The sequence below is a fragment of the Haemorhous mexicanus genome, chromosome 20 (genome assembly GCF_027477595.1).
Source record: "Haemorhous mexicanus isolate bHaeMex1 chromosome 20, bHaeMex1.pri, whole genome shotgun sequence".
Taxonomy (NCBI): Eukaryota; Metazoa; Chordata; class Aves; order Passeriformes; family Fringillidae; genus Haemorhous; species Haemorhous mexicanus.
Window position 1 is genome coordinate 6,074,809 of NC_082360.1, and position 17,001 is coordinate 6,091,809.

The window sequence follows — 17,001 nt, forward strand, 5'->3', positions numbered from 1 at the left end:
GTGCGGCCATGGTGGCAGCAGGGGACCCTGACCATCCAGAAGAGCAGATGGAGGGGAGCAATGAGATGTTGTTGTTCCCAACTCACCCAGAAGAGTGAATATGTTTCTACCTAACCCCTGTCACTCCCTCCGTGTCCCCCCAGCCCCCCCCCCCTTCTTATTTTCTCTTTCTTTCTCTTTGCCTCTTTTAATATTAAACAAAATGTATCAAATTTTGGCACCAACATCTAACCTCATTTGGTTTTAATATTTTTTCTTGGGTATATTTCAAACCTTTTTTTGATTGATTTGCTTTATTCCCAGAGACTTCATTTCCTCTGCTCTTCTGTGTTTAAACCAGATCGTAACGACCTCCCAGCTATCCAGGAACTGGTAATGAAGTTTGGTGTCTCCGGGTGTTGTGGTGTGAGGTTAAATCCTGCCCCTTAGCTGTGACTACTTCCTCCTTCCCTTCCCTCTGCCCTCTTCCTAAGTGCTGTCTGTCAAATTCCACATTCCAGCAAGAGCATCGTGTGATTGGCAGAAGTTCAAAAGAGACCTGGGGTCGTTGGCCTGTCCAGGTGTCATTGTCCCCTGAGACCCTCCCCCTCCCACCTGGTTGGTGGCTCACCTATCCTCTCCCTCCCACCTCCCTGTGAGTTAAAAATGCACTGTAGCCTTGGTGGTCTGTTGGGGTTGTTACCGAGATTCAGAACTCTTGTCACCCTGGAATAAACTCTGGGTTTAACCCTCCGGCAGAACCCGCTCTCTTTCTCTTCACCATCGCCTGAACTTTTTCCACTAGAGGTAAACTGAGTTTCTACTTTGCTTGGACCTATTCTGAGTGCCTGACTGCAACTGCCAGCGAGCCAAAGGTGTCTCTGAGGAGAAATATCCCCAGCAGTCATCTCTAGCACAGTGCAATCGATATCCGGGGGCTCAATGACACATGACACAACCATCCTCCCTCTCCACTCTGCCATCCTAAACAGAGAAACCCAAGCCTTTTCAGGATGTATTTAACCTGCAGCTCTGTCTCCTGTAGGGATAGGGCTGGGATTTTTCAAATGACACCACTGGGAATTTGTTGCTCAATTCCAATTGTGTTTCCAAGGATTTGGCAAATAACTCACAGCCTTTTTTAGGGCTCTTGTGCAAAACGGCAATGAACTTGAATTTGCAGGTTGTACATGGAGGCAGACTGCTGGTTCATTATAGCACCAGCTAAATGTTATTTATCTTATTCATTGTCTCATTCTAGTTATTCATTTCCCCCAGAAACTCAAAGAGTATGACACATAGGATGGCTGGACAAAGTTCTTCTTTCAACTCTGTCATTCTCCGTTTAGGAATAATACCTAGAAATATCTTTTCCTGCAGAGTCATAAACCTGCAGCCAGGGCAAACAACTGCTTATTACAGGAGCTCAGATCCAAAGTTTGCCACTGTTCATGGGGAGCCAGATCCAATGTTTCAGTCTGGCTGATGGTAAAGAAAGGCGAGCAAAGCTGAGTAAATCCAGATCTGAACCACTCCCAGTGTCCATTGCCAGGGGCTGGGCTGCTTTCATTTCATCTTCAGAGAATGCCATGGCCTGAGCTGCAAAATCAATTCTGGAGCACCAGAAGGGTTTGAGTAAAAATACACTGCTGTTACTCACACTAAATAAATACATAAAGTACGACCTGCTGTGGTGAAGAAAGCTGCCTCTAAGTCGTGACATTTGAATTGCTGAGCTGCACCCTTGGGATTTGTATCCTGGGTTTGTCGAGGGACTGTTCCCCTGGGCAGGCAGCCAGCACCATTCTGGGCTCCTTGGAAAGCAGCAAGTGTTTCCTGGGCTGTAACACAGCCTAAAGGGCTCCGGTCCCTGCTCTAGGTGATGACCAACACAGCTGCCAGGGGTGCTGAAGGAGGCCAGAGGGGTCCATATGGCTCGTATTGTGCCATTTGATCTGGGGAATCCCATCCTAGGCACTGGCAAGCCCCCTCAGGATCACTCTGCGGGCTGGAATAGGCAGAGAAAGGAGCTGGGATGCAGGCATTGACCTGGCACTTTCGGCAGGATTTTCCCACAGTGACAGCACAGCTGACTGCCCCTTCCCAAACCAAATCCTCCCCCTGATCCCTTATCTCACTGCTCAACACAAACACAAACTACCCTTTGCAGCTGAAGGAAAAGGGCAACCAGATTTCTTGCCTCTGTCGCTCCTGTCTCCCATTCCAGTGTTGGCAGTTCAAGATCCCTTCATTTTTTGAAGCCTGAAGGTCGCTGGAGTGCAAATGCTTCCCTGCCTTTACCTTTTAATGATAGTGTTTGAGGACTGTTTTCATTGCAGTAATGGTAAGAAACTATGAATGAGAAAATAAACCACAAGGCAACCCTCAGATTTTTACTCACAAATGGAGGGAGGCAGATATAGAAAAGTGATTACAAGCCCTTGCCCGATATAAAATTACAGAGCAGAAAACTCCATCCTACTCTTCAGCACCAAAGGTCTCTTCTCCAGTAAAGCATACCTCCTGAGCTGGGGTGTCTCCCAAGTGAAAACAAATTTCAAAGCCATGGTTTTGGATGCCATTGCAGTGGGCACATGCATGAATGCTTTTCTGAACCTCTGCCTCCCTAATTACCCCTCAGGTAAATACCTGGCAGCTGCTGGAGCTGACAGCACTGGGGATCCTTATGAACAGATTCTTCATAACCCCCTTGAAAATGAAAATATAAGCAAGCCAGTTCCTGCTGGTGTTGGTTTTACCTGCCCATACCCAAACATCACCTTCAGTTTCCAAACTTTCTGCCCTCTTTCTTATGACCAGGATGATCACTAGGCTTATTGGGCTAGAGGATCAGGAAATCCAGGCTCTTATCATTCTACCTCAATATTTGGGAATTTTATTCCATCATCTATTTTAGCCACACACTAAATAACACAGGTGGCACATGAAAAAGGGAATAAAAGCAATAACCTCATCCAAATACCCAGTGTCTAGTGAGGCACCAGGTGTGCCATGTGCTCTGCTGGCTGTTTGGGGTTTGGCTGCTGTTCTTCTGGAGCTGGGAGGTGCAGTGAGTGCCCTTGGTCACCCACCCCATCCTGGGTAACAGGCTTGAGCAGCAGTGCCTGCTGCCTGTCAGGACATGCATTTTGATCTTACTCATGGCTCAAAAATAGCCAACCTGCTTTATTTTCACATCCACTTCAGCAGCGTGGGGTAAGGTAGGCTTTGCTTCAGTCTCAAAGGGCTGGAGACCAGCCCAAGTCTGAAAGGTTTCAGGGAAAAAAGTGTTATGGGGTGAGAGAAAATAATTCAGGAGAAACTTGCTGCTGCTTCAAGCCACAGCTCAGGTGTGACCATCATGAACAAAACCCTTTCCTCCTAATTTTTTGTCCAGCCCAAGGCCCAAGTTAAAGGTGTGTTTCCAGCCTAGAGGAGGCATGTGGAGTCAGGGGTCTCCACAGCAGAGCTCCAGATCATCTCACCCACCTGTTTGAGCCTAGTTTTCTTATAGTGTTCAGGGGCATGGGGACACTGTTATTGCCAATCCTCAGAATTCCTCAGAGGGCCTGATGAACCTCCTCATACTGACTGAATACACACAGAAAGACCTTGCTACTGCCACCCAAATTAGTGAGGGGGGAAGGCGATGTGTGTATTAAATAATACTTAGCAGTACAAAGGATTAATTGTCCTGTCCATGTAAGGGAAAGAAAAAAGAAAAAGTAGAGGAAAAAGGAGCTTTCTAAAAGCTTAAATTTGGGGCCCATTACTTTGCTGAGCAGCTGGGCCTCCCACACTGTCTGGTTTGAAGTGAATCTCTCACACAGAGACTCTCTGTGCTCAGAGCCCCCACTGTTCACAGGCAGATACGTGTGTGTGTGTGTGTGTGTGTGTGTGTGTGTGTGTGTGTGTGTGAGAGAGAGAGAGTGCTACACACCACCAGCTCACAGGTTCCACCTAATTAGCAGAAATACCCTGCTATTACATTTGGTCAGCCAGTCAGTCAAGAAGATTCCCCTGGTCCTGCCTGATGTCCATCCCAGGACTACAGCCATCCACTATTTACTACTAAAATCTCAGTACACAGAGGCCCAGAGAAGCATCCAGCTGGTAACACCTCACATCAAAGCCCTAGACTTGGGCTTAGCCCTGGCTGCAGCAGAAACCAGCAGCAGGGGGGATACAGTAGAAAAACAGCACTAAATAAACCCAATCTTAGCACCAAGATTGATACAAAAAGTCATAAAAACCTAAAACAATAAAAAAGAAAAAATGCATGGCAAAACCAAAGTTCAGACGCTGACATAAAGGTGGTTGGTTTGGAACAGGCTGCCTAAAATTCTCTCTCCTGAAGCCTGTCACATGTCCTGTCCTAGCAGAATTATGGCTTGCACACACCAGCACACATCAGCTTTTATTCATTGCCCTAAAGTTGTATACTTCACAAATGACAGCAAGATCAGAGATGCTGCTTCCCCCTGCCCCTGCCCACCCCTGTTGCTGTTTCAGCTGCCTGTTCCATCCATCATCATCCCATCCCCAGCTCCACCTCAGCATATGTTGCAGAACAAGAAATATAGTTCAGTTCAGAAGATTCACTTTGAGGCAACCCACTTTGAGTGGTGCAATTCACTTTGCACCCCCTTGGACATGTTTCCCATGTCTCAGTTAGCAGAGGGAAAATGGCAGCAGTGATGGTGGAGGTCTGGAAGCCCCTGCTTCACTGCAAAGCCAACTGGATTCACATTGACATAGAGAAGCATCCTCTGAAGGAACACACCCTGCAAAGGCTCTTGAAGCACTGCTATGGACTTGGAGAGGACTCAATTCCTGGTGCTCTTCACCTGCTCACATCCTGATGGCCTGTAGACAGGATAAAGCTGTGACTTTGTTTTATTTTAGGGCTGCAGGCTTGGTTTATTATGGTCAGATGAACAAATACAGGTTGTGATTCAGTGCTGTCACTTCTGGATGCTGGCTGGGGGATGTGGTGGTGGCAATGACATGCACACTAGAGCAATACGGGCACAGGAACTGCACACACAAGTCAGGATTAGCTGAATGCCTACAGCACAGACATCCACCAAGACTCTGTGACAATGGAATTTCCAGATTGCTGCTTTACAAGGAAATGTAAAGGAAATGTAAATAACAAGGAAATGCCTTGTTATTCCATAAAATAACAGGACAGAACACCCCACCCTGTCAGTCAGGGCCCAGACTCATAGCCCAACATTTCACACAGGTCAGCAGGGATGGTTTAGTTCTCTCCAAAACCCCTTTACTCCTCTGCTAAAGGCTTAAATCCCTCTGATGACCTTCAGGTGAACTCTTGGCCTGCAGAGAGGAAAGGGATTATACAGAGGGGGTGGGTGATGCTGGTAAACCAGCAAGCAGCAGCTGGGAGAAGCAGCACTGATGGGAGGAAGCCAGACACTGTCTGAGTCACTGCTCCAAGGGGAAGGTTTCCCTGTGGATGTCCCTGCTGTGTGCCCACTCTCCAGGGAACACTTGCTATTGAGGTGTTACCAGCTGGATGCTTCTCTGGGCCTCTGTGTACTGAGATTTTAGTAGTAAATAGTGGATGGCTGTAGTCCTGGGATGGACATCAGGCAGGACCATGGGAATCTTCTTGACTGACTGGCTGACCAAATGTAATAGCAGGGTATTTCTGCTAATTAGGTGGAACCTGTGAGCTGGTGGTGTGTAGCACTCTCTCTCTCTCTCTCTCACACACACACACACACACACACAGACACACACACACGTATCTGCCTGTGAACAGTGGGGGCTCTGAGCACAGAGAGTCTCTGTGTGAGAGATTCACTTCAAACCAGACAGTGTGGGAGGCCCAGCTGCTCAGCAAAGTAATGGGCCCCAAATTTAAGCTTTTAGAAAGCTCCTTTTTCCTCTACTTTTTCTTTTTTCTTTCCCTTACATGAACAGGACAATTAATCCTTTGTACTGCTAAGTATTATTTAATACACACATCGCCTTCCCCCCTCACTAATTTGGGTGGCAGTAGCAAGTGGCTATTTGTGTCCCCCTGTCAGGAGCTGGGAGCCCTGGGGTGTTCCTCTTCCAGCCCTGCATTTCCCCCAGGGCCAGGTTTCCTCCTTGTGTCCCATCCAGCTCACTGATCCCTGCCAGAGGCCCTGGTGCTAAGGGAGGGGTGACACAACTCCCATCTACTTGAATGGAGCTGAGAGGGACAGGGGAGGGACTCGGAGTTATCTGACTCATGTGCCTGTCACCCTGCTGCTCCCTCACCTCTGGATGATCCCACTGTGCTGGGAGGACCACCTTGGTGTGGGATGTGCATCAGGGATGTGTCTTACCCTGCTGAGACCTCACCAAGCTCACACCTCAGTGCTGCAAACTACAAAACAAGACCCCAAAACAACACAACATCCCATTTCTGTATCCTCAGCTGTGTTTGGAAACAGCTGAGATGGACCCACCATGGGCTGGGTTTCCAGCAGGAGTAGCCATGCCTGAAGTGCAGGTTCTGCCCTGGGATGGGGCTTTGATTTGGGGCTTGGCTGCCACACGCCGGCTGCAGACCTGGCTGGGTGTCAGCTGCTAGACAACCAAAACTGTGCCTGTCCCCCCACACCAGCAGGTCCTGTCACCTCAGAGCATCTCATTGTGCTGTCTGCAGACAAAAATACTTCCCCAGCTGCTGCCCACCTGGTGCTGGGAACCAGTTTAGGAAACAGCAAGAAGAAACTGAAAATAAAAGGCTGAAAAGAGAGAGACACAAGGCTCATTCCAGAAGTGAGAGCTCTAACAATAGTGATGATACAATCCATCAGAGTTATAACACATAATTAAGCACTTGAGTGTCTTTGGGCATCAAGCAAGTGCCTCTCCAGCAATAGGAAACACAGGGGTTTAACAGAAGAGACGGGGTGTCCTGGGCTCCCAGCTGGAGACTGCCAAGAATAGAGGTTGTATGGACAGTGCTCTGAAGGGCTAATGACAGGCACTGGTGGGGCATTGCCCCTCTGCTCTGCTTTAGGCTCCACCACACTCCTTTCACCCCCAGCCATGGAAATGTGGGGTTTTCCAGGGGGATGAAAAAACCACTCCTGCTGGGAGAGTAAAGGGCAGGGAGGAGCAGGAAGGCATGGCCACCCCTAGGGTCACAAAGCCCACTGCTGTATCTCCAGTAGTTCTCAGGAGCTGCTGGGATATGAATACACCACAAAGATGCAGGAGCAGCTTGTGTAAGACTCAGGAACATCAGCCATCATCGCCTTCATGGTGGTTTTGGAAGGAGAAGCCACAGCTCTGAGCCACCTTCCAGTCCAGAGATGATCCCTGCTTGCTGGACTGCCCTAAACCAGGCAGCTGCATCTTCCATGGGGAGTTCCCAGCCCAAGAGGATGGTTTGATTGCAATCCAAGCTTCTATCCAAACCCTAACTGGTGCTCAAGTGACTGAAATGATCAAGGCAAAACACCTGGATGTGCCCTTACCTCATTGATGAAGCCTCAGCTCCACCCCTCCCAACACAGTCGTGCTGTACCCCTGGCCAGCAGGGACTGCCCATTCTTGGGGTACCTCATTTCCCCAGGAAAAGATGGTTTTGTGCCAGTAAACTTCACCAGGGGATAAGAAGAGTGGCCCATCAGGTTTGGTTCCCTGCTGCTGTGCCCAGCCCAATGCCTGTGGGTCTAATGTCTGGCTGAGTGTCCACACCAGTGATATCATGGTCAGCTAAAAGATGCCTCTCAAGTCAATTTATGCTGCTCTTTAGATTCTGTATAGAATATCATGCATGAGATTGAGTGGGAAATGTCTTCTTTAACTCCTCCAGTAGCAGGATTATTTAACTGAGCTACTGTTCCCTAGAAACTTTGGACTCAAGCATTGAAACATTGCAATACAGGAGAAATTAATACCACAACAGCCCTTGGCTAATCTGTTTTCTCTTCTGGGACCTGGAAAGCTCAGACTGGAATAAGGAAATTTAAAACCAGTTCAGCTCCAAGAATAAGTGGTAGTTAAAACCAGCATGAAATAGGCAAGGATTTCAAAAACAAATGCATGGCTTAATCAAACATGATCCTAAAAGAAGTTAAAGCAGGTACAACCTCAGTGCTGCTCCTGCCCGGTGTGTACAGAGTATGTGAGCAGGCTGAAGGATGTGGCAGCCAGCAGGAGCTGAGACTAAGGCAAACTTCATGGCACAGACTTGACCACCAGGAACACTGTGACTAGGAAGAGGAGACTGATGTCCACTCTGTGGCCACGGCTAAGGGTGCCACCCCCAAGGGTATCCCATGCACCTGCAGCTGCACAGCTAGACTGCGTTTGAGTCAGAAGAGCTTGGAAGTCATAATTTTATTTTCTCTCATTCTCCCTATTTTTGGCTTCAGATTCTTGGATGTCTCCTACCTACTCCCCAAATATGTGACAAGGAGTAGGTTTGAGATAGTAACAATATGAAAATGAGTCAAAGCACAGATTGAGCTGAAAGTTAGCACAAATGCAGGATAAAAACCTCTCAGCAAAAAATAAGAGTCAGGTAGGCAGAAGATCCTCAGGAAAAGACTGGGGAGCAAGGGAGTACTGCAGGCTCAGTGGGGCCCCCAGTGCCACATGGTTAAGGAACTCTCACAGGGACAGTCACACTTCAGACACACCTTGCTCAGCACTGCCCAGGCTGAACTAAGGAGGCAAAAATCCAGAGTGGAATGGGAATGATCCCAAAATACAGGCTATGAGGAGAGAGAGGGAGATAGCCAGCAAATAAACAAATTCCAAGATATTAAAGGCCAATAAGATCTTGCACCCTCCACAGCCATAAAACCTGCAGAAATAAAGATGCCAAATACTGACACCATTTAAAGGGAGGACACAATATTGTGTCACCATATGGTGATGTGGCACTGGCCAAGACCCTCAATTACAGTACACACGCACCTGGCAGTGCCTCATTTTTTGTTTATGCCCATCTTTCCTCTGGGGATATCCCCTGACTTCCTCATGGGATGGGGAGCTTTCCCCAGCAAAGAATTTATGTCAAGAAATTATTAGCTGGCTTATTCCAATCACAAAGTATTTTTATGTTTTTAACCAGAAGTTATAAAAATCCAGGAAATGTGGATTTATGGCCTATAAAAGGTTTAGCTTGAGCTATGACCTTCAGTTTTATGTAATTTACTACTGGCCTCAGAGTGGACTCCAATTCCAGCACTCCTGTGAGCTCTTTTTGGAGCATTTCTTGATTTGGGCTATTTAAAGCACAGCTGAGCAGTCAATCAGATATGGAAGCTTGGAGGACCGCTGGGCACTTGCCAACTTTCAGTTTCTCATGAAGACTGTGCCTGTGCCAAGTTAGAAAACGTCACCCCAATCTTGGCCCTTAGTGTTTGCCCTAGAAACAAGGTGTTTGCTGGTGGGACTGCTCCTTTCTCACCCCTCTCCATCTCTTTAGGAGCCAGCAAGTCAAAACCTTTGAAGAGATAAATTGAACAGAATGGTTGTATCCATGTCTTGGCTTGCAGAAAGATCTGCCCCAGGGCTTGGCAATGTTACCACTGCAATGCCAGAGCTTGTGGGGGTGACTCCGGGGCATCTCTTCACCACAACCCACTTTGATACCATCACTACCCTGGAGGCTTCTCTGAAGATTCAGCGCTGACACAGCCCTATGAAGGAGCAATGTAGCATCATGGAATATGCTGAGTTGGAAGGGACCCACAAGGATCATCAAAGGCCTACTCCTAGTCCTGCACAGGAGACCCCAATAATCCCACTGTTGTGCCTGAGAGTATTGTCCAAATGCTGCTGGAGCTCTGGCAGCTTTGGGGCTGTGACCACTGCCTTGGAGTAACTTTGTACCCTTGAGAACATGTCTGGGTGATCCATCTCTGGAGGGGAAAGAAGGTTCTGCAGCATTAGTGATTTATTTAGTTTGTGATGAGAAGTGATGAGAGCTGCTCAAGCAGAGTGTGAGATACAGCTAAAAAATGGAATCTGTACAAACAAGAAAGGAAATAGCAGCAGCTGTGGAGCAAAGCTACTGTGTCTCTTGTCCAAACACCAAAGCTTCCCTGGAGGAAGGTGTGCTGCACACTGTGCCCTGAGGCCAGTATTTGTGTGTAGAGTAGCTGGAGGACCAAATACCAACAGCCCTGAAGAACCTCCAGACTAGTTCCAGTCTGATCTTCAGTTCTTCTGAACCATGACTTTCTCAGCTGGCTTTTTTGCTCTGATTTTTTCTTTTGGGGATCAGTCTGAGAACAGACCTACTTTTTATCATGGTTAAACACCAGCCCAAAGCAACACTGAGCAGCAAGAAGCACAGTCTAGCTTGGTATCATGCAATCCAGCTGCTCAAGGCACAGAGAGCCCAGCAAAGTCTGCTCGAACCACAAGAGGAACATGGAAACTGCCACTTCATCAGTAGATAAAGCCCTGCCACTGCTGCCTCCTTCGGAAAATTCTCCTTATAACCTATTCACACTTCCTTCACTTTCTTATTTCTGATTTCAGATCACACCTCACACAGCTTGCAAAGCCCAGCTCACAAAACAAGAACAGTTCAACACCCAAGTGCTGCTGCTGTCAGCCCAGAACACTGCTGGTGGCTCAACAAAGCTTTGTTAAAGTCTCTTCATCCCTCCAAAAATTCTCCTCCATGCTTCCTTTTGAAGGTTTCTAACCCATGTGTGTGATTTCCAGGCTGTGTGAATGGATGAACCCCCTTTATGCTGCCCCTTTATCTGCTGTCAGCCAAGAGGTACTCCTGTACCTCTAGCCCTTCTGATGGACCAGGCCATTTTGAAAACAGGACATTTCAGGCCATTTTGCAGGCATTTCAAAGAGATTCTGACCAGCAGAGCTTCCTGTAAACCAGGATGGCAGCAGAGCCTGGGCTGGAAGGGTGTGAAGAGCTGCAACTTCCCAGGATGAGCAGCCCCATGGCGATCATGGTGTAAACTCCACCTCACCCTGTGCCCAGAGCAGCACACCCAGCTCTCTGCTCAGAGCTTGCAGCAGTTCAGCCACAGCTTTGGCCCAGAGGTGACATTTGGGGCTTTATTGCAGATGCAGGTTGCTATGGTGAAATGACTTTCTGAGCACCCTGTAAAGTTCAGTGAAGGATTAAAAATGCTTGCAAAAGCCAGTAATTGATTTGCTGTGCCCGGCTGATGGCAGGTTGTCACCCAAAAAGCAGCAAAGCATTTTCCTCACCCCCTTCGCATAAAACATTTATTTTGTCCTGGTGTTCTCCAGTGCTGGTACTGCCAGACAGATGGTGCTGGGATGTTCCTGGTGCCTTCCTTCCCTCTGGAAATGTCCTTCCTCATTTTCTCATCCCACATGTGGAAATCTGCACAGCCCTGAGCAAGGCAAGGATGGATGGGTACCTTGTGTCTGGTGCTAAGTTTGCAAGGCCAAGGTGGGGGAGTCCTGCACCCCTCGAACCTCTGAGCTTGGGCCTGACTGAGCTTCCATCCTTCCTCCCTCCTTCCTTCCTTCTCAGGAGGAATGAGACCCAAGAACATCTGCACAGGGCAGAAGAGCTTTTTTAGCTCCCGAGCACCCACAGAGTGTTTATTTGCAGGTGAGTCAACCAGACTCTAATGGGTTTGTGGATGCTGCACAATTCACTCTCTTTTATCTCAGGGATTTTCATTAACTTTTGGGCAATTTTGACAAGGATTGAATTTTCCCCACCTACACACACATCCTGCTGTTCTCTCATTGAACACATCAATTAGCAGCCGAAAGAGTCCTCAACACCTTTTCTCCCCTTGATTCAGCCTCCCCCACCAGCCTTTAACAACATTTCCTTGTGCAGTAATCCACCCCAAACCAGGTCTGGCCTGAAAAGACTGAAACACTTCACATCTGCTCCATGTGCTGTTCATCCCGCAGATACCTCTGTGCCATTCCAGGAGCAGAAACCAAATGCCCCAGGCAAGGACAGAACCAAGTATGGCACCTGCAACCCTGCAACAGCATCTGCCAGCAGCACCCATGCAGTGGCAGAACAAGTGTAAAATTTTCTATCATTCTCATTCAGAGTATCCTGAGTATTTCAGAGGTATTCCAGCTGCTTTTGCAAACCAGTGAGCTCTCTGATTTCCTGATTTTTAGTCCTGCTGGGATACAGACAGCTGCACCCTTTTCCATCAGTCCAGTTGTTTCCACAAGGTAGAAGCTGATACATCCAGCCTGGAGACACAGCAGGATCCAGGGTGATCTGTGGAACACCTCCCCACACTCCCACTCCCTCCTCCAGGTGTTGCTTTCAGCCACCATCAGCCAGGACAGCAGGACATGTACTCTGACCCAGGGCAGCACCATCAGCTCCCCTTTTTCCTTGAACTCAAAGCAAACATCAGCCGAATTTAATTTTAAAGGGAGACCCTGACATCTGTGTGTGCAGACCAGGCTTTGGGAAAGTCTAAGGATCACACTGGGAGGAAGCTGCTATCGCTACCACAAAGGGCCTAGCTGGTGGCAGCTCCATCCCTGTCAGCCCTGAGCCAGGGCAGGGCCTCAGAGACACAGGATATTGATCCTGTCAGCCCCGTGTGCCGAAAGGTGGATGTGAAAAGCAGATGTGATGTCTGGGAAAGTTTCCAACATGATTTTTTGGGGTTTTTTTTCCCTTTTCCTCTTCATTTAAGCTCCAAATCTGAGACAGCCTAAAAGGCACCTGGACACAGCAACATGCAGGAGCAGATGGCAGCACCCCCAAAGATGCCCCAAATCCCTAGGCACTGGAGGTAGGCAGGGGAAGGTCTGGTGTAGATGTAAGGAGCATCAGCTCTCTCAACCCTGCAGCCCCAGCTGCTGCTGGCTTATAAGTTTAGAACCGCTGTTCCCAGGCAGAGAATGAAGGGGGCCTTTAACATTGCACCTGTAAACTGGAACAGAACTTCCCTGAAGGCTGGAGAAGCAGCAAGAAGGGGAGTGCTGGGGAGCAGCTGCTCAGCCCTTGCAGTGCCAAGAAACCTCATCTCCCTCACCCTGCCTGGCTCCATCCCAGTGCCCAGCAGGACTTTTGTCTAATAAAGGAAAAGCTTTCCCTTTCCCAGATGTTAAGTGAATTGGACTGGAGGCCCCAGCTCCGGAGCAGACAGAGGCAAATCCCAACTGGAGCACTTACAGAGGTAAGGGCAGGGGAGCATCTCCTGAATTCTGAATGGCTTGGGTTCTTCTGTCCTTCCTTAGACACAACAGCTTCACCTTGGAGAGCTGTTTTAGGGAACCTGCGGCTTGGCTGCTGGAGGAAGCCTAGGAGAAGGGAATGCTCAAGAAGAGTTAGTTTTCTCTGGGGCTTCACATTTTGTTTGAATTGTAAGAGCACCATCTTGTGTCACAACTCAGACTGCTCCTGCTCCTGGCCAGAAGCTCAAGCAGAGCGTAATAAGCACCAATCCACATATCTTCCCATCAGCTACCTTCCCACCATCATCCTAAAGTGTTTTAAAAAGCAGGAAACTATTTGCACTCAAAACAGGTTTTTTTTGAAGAAGTGTAACCACACAGATTCACAGCAAGTCCTGCAGGCCCTGCCAGGAGCTAGTCCAGGTCCCTGGCCAGAGGTCCCTCACAGCTTGTTCTACAGTAGAATTAAGGGGCACTTGTGAATCAGAGATCACCACAATGGTCAATACCAGCTCCAGACTGTATTGCTCAGATAGGACACTGAAAATGGGAGGCAAAGGCAAAAAGAATCCCAAATTTTTGGTTTACTATTTATTCCATTGTAGAAAAAGGGAAATAGTCTTCCTCTGTAAGTTTGAGGTTCAATTTCCAAGCAAAAAAAGTGTTTTTCAATAAAAGCATTTCCAGTGAAAAAGTTTAATAGTGTGTGTATTCTGCCCTGAACTCTTCTTGGTGTAGGAGACTGATACAACTGAGAGAGCTTTTTAGAAATCTGCCTCAGAAGCAGGGAATACTTTTCCCATGATCCCATGTCCAGTGCAGACAGGTTTGTTATTTCCAATGGCTTCAAATTTCAGTCTCCAAACACCACTTGTAACTTCTTAGCTCAGTTCAGAACTCTATTCTCTTATCTCTCTCAACATCAGATCTGAAAAATTCAACAGCTTATGCAGAGACCAGAGGAGCTCCAGGGCTGCTGGAAGAGCTAAAACATTTCCAGAGTGAAGATTTATGATGTTTCTTCCCTTTTAATACAGACACACTCTGCTTTAGCACAGTGCAGTGTGTGACCTGCCTGGGAATGGACATGGCCCTAGTACCATCACTGTAAGGAGAGGGAAATGCATCAGGACATATGTTCTGGAGAAGAAAAAAAATCTTCCAGGAAAACTCCACTAACTAAGCAAAAATTATGGTGGGTTTGTTAAGCACCAGGTTTATAAAGTTTCAAGGTTGTACTTCAGTGGTACCAGGACATTTGGTGGCTCTCATTCATGGATGATTCCAGTGTTTACACATGCATTTGTGCAAACAAATCTGAAGCAATTTTGTTCTGTAAGTTTTAAACAACTTCACATGAGCCCTTCATCAGTGTCCAAGGGCAGCAGTAGCCCCTGCAGTGACACTCATGGGGAGGGCCAGGGGGGTTTTGTGTCCCCAGCACAGCTTTCTGCACCCAGTGGGACTCCCTCAGTCCCTGGGAATAGCCAGGGGTTCTTAGGGACACTCCTGACACACTGATCAGGACACACGGCTGGGACAAATGTGCTTAAAAAGGGGCAGGTGAGCTGGGAAAACATGAAACCCTGGCTCTGACCAAGTGTTCTGTTTCTGCAGTCACCATGTCCTCATTCTTCTGCCTTAAAAACACATCACTTCCTTTGCTGAGCAGGAAGTAACCTGCGAGCATTTGAACTCTGATGAATCTCTGCTAAAACAATTTCAAAAATAAATCTCAGTGTCAGCATCTATTTCACCTAATTTCATCTGAGCTGCATTAAGCAGATCTCCTCCAGATCTGTATATTAAGTGAGGCACAGACATCATAGCTTTTCTTCACAGCTTTTGTCTGAGCCCACTATAAGAGAGCAGGATAACACTAGTCCTGGACTGACTCAAACACATCATTGATAATGACAATATTTGTCATTAGTGTAAAATTCCCAAAATTGTGTTTTCTGATAGCACCAAAACTTGGCAAAATTAACATGAGATTACAAAGAACACACTGACCCAATGCATGTTTCATATACATATTTATATATATTTAATGTACAAAGTTACATTCTGAACCTCATGGATTCAATAATAGAAATAAATACTGAAATAACTACACTGCTATATGAGCTCTTCTGCTCACAGAAAAGAAGCCTCAAGTTTTAACAGACAGCAAGTTTAATGCTGTAGAATCCATCTCAGATTACAGAGGCAAGTAAAATTCAGCATAAAGTGTCCAACAGACAAAACTTTCAAAAATTACAGACCATAAAATGTTTAAAATATATGTTTAAAAGATTGAGAAATGTGCATCAACAAAATTAATAAATGAACCTTAATCCTGTTAGAGGGCAGGAGATACATTTAGTGTATAGAAAAATGCTTTGAGGTGCAATACAGGTTACAATATCGCATAACCCTGTTAGAAAAGAACATTTAATTTCCCTAAAGAAGAACTGTATTTGAGTTTACCATGTCTTGTTTTACAGAGCAAGGCCTTCACAAGGCCTGCCTCAACAGGGCCATTTACAGAGTGCTAAATCAGGTTTAATCCTTTGGTAACTTTTATAATACTCACATGGAAATAAATATTCAGTTACACAGCATTTTTTAAAGACATATGTTCTTTAGAACAGTTAGTATAATAAAACAGATTAAACATTTGTTTATTACTAAGGCAGCCTATGATAAAGTGTCTATGCCCTGTCAGCTCGATCCTATCCAGCACAGGAAGACCTTCCCAAAGAATGGACAATGCAGCCTCACCCTCACCATGCAAACACCTCTACCCAGGCAAGTCATGTGCTGCATATTTTGTGCTCAAAATGTTTCCAAAGTATTAACAAGCTGTAGCTATCAAGAGATTAGCTCCTATTTATATGATGCTTTAATCACGAGTGTAATGCATAAACACATTCTTGAGACGGAGTTGAGGGTGTATTGTCATCACAGTGCCTGGGATTTGCATGCCTTACTCACCTTTCAAAGTGACCTTAAGGGGAGTTTATACAGCCCAGCACACTGTGATGGCAACAGGGACCCAGTTAATCTACTGTACCTTAGGATAGGGGATTAAGTTTTTAAACGAGAAATAGAGAGAAGTGCACATGCCTTTATCTACACCCATAGTGCTACACAGTTCAACTACTGCCTGCTTTAAAACCCTTCCACTTTTGGACAGAAGCAATCCATCACTCTCTGAAACATTTGCAAGGGCTGGCCCACTGAAGCAGCTAAAATGGCACGGGGGGACAGCTCCATTTGGCAAAGACCAGGTACACACTTGCCAGGTTGCACTGCTCCAGCTGGAGCAGTAATGCCACTCAGAGAAAACAGCTTGTCCTTAATAACAAATTAAATCCTACAAAGAATCAAGGAACAGAATTGTGCGCTTTTCTTCTGAGAACATGAGAATGTGACAATCAACAAGTGACTAAAAAACTTTGGAGATTGTGTTTTCCAAAGAGAAAAATAAAATAAATTCAAGAAAATGGCAGGAAAAACAATGCAATGGCACCACTCACAGTGAAGATTCTACACAACAGCAAAAGTTTAGACAGCATTTTTCTAAGGACATCTCATCAGTTACTTCAGATGTGCTTCACGTTCAGCATACATGCCTATAAGTTTGTAATAGGCTTGAAAGTGTTGATTCAGGTTACTTTTGTATAATTGGTATTTGTATAATTTTTAATAAGTTTCCAGACTTTATATTTAAGCCAAAGTATTTTAAGAGTGACATTCAAGATGAATATGGAAAGCAAAGTATGAACAACATGCTCTCGCTGCTTTTGGCATTCTGAAGAGAAAAATACCACCAAGATCATAAACATCTTTAATAAGGATTTTTACTACATAGTTCATGTCCTAAATACATATTTACGA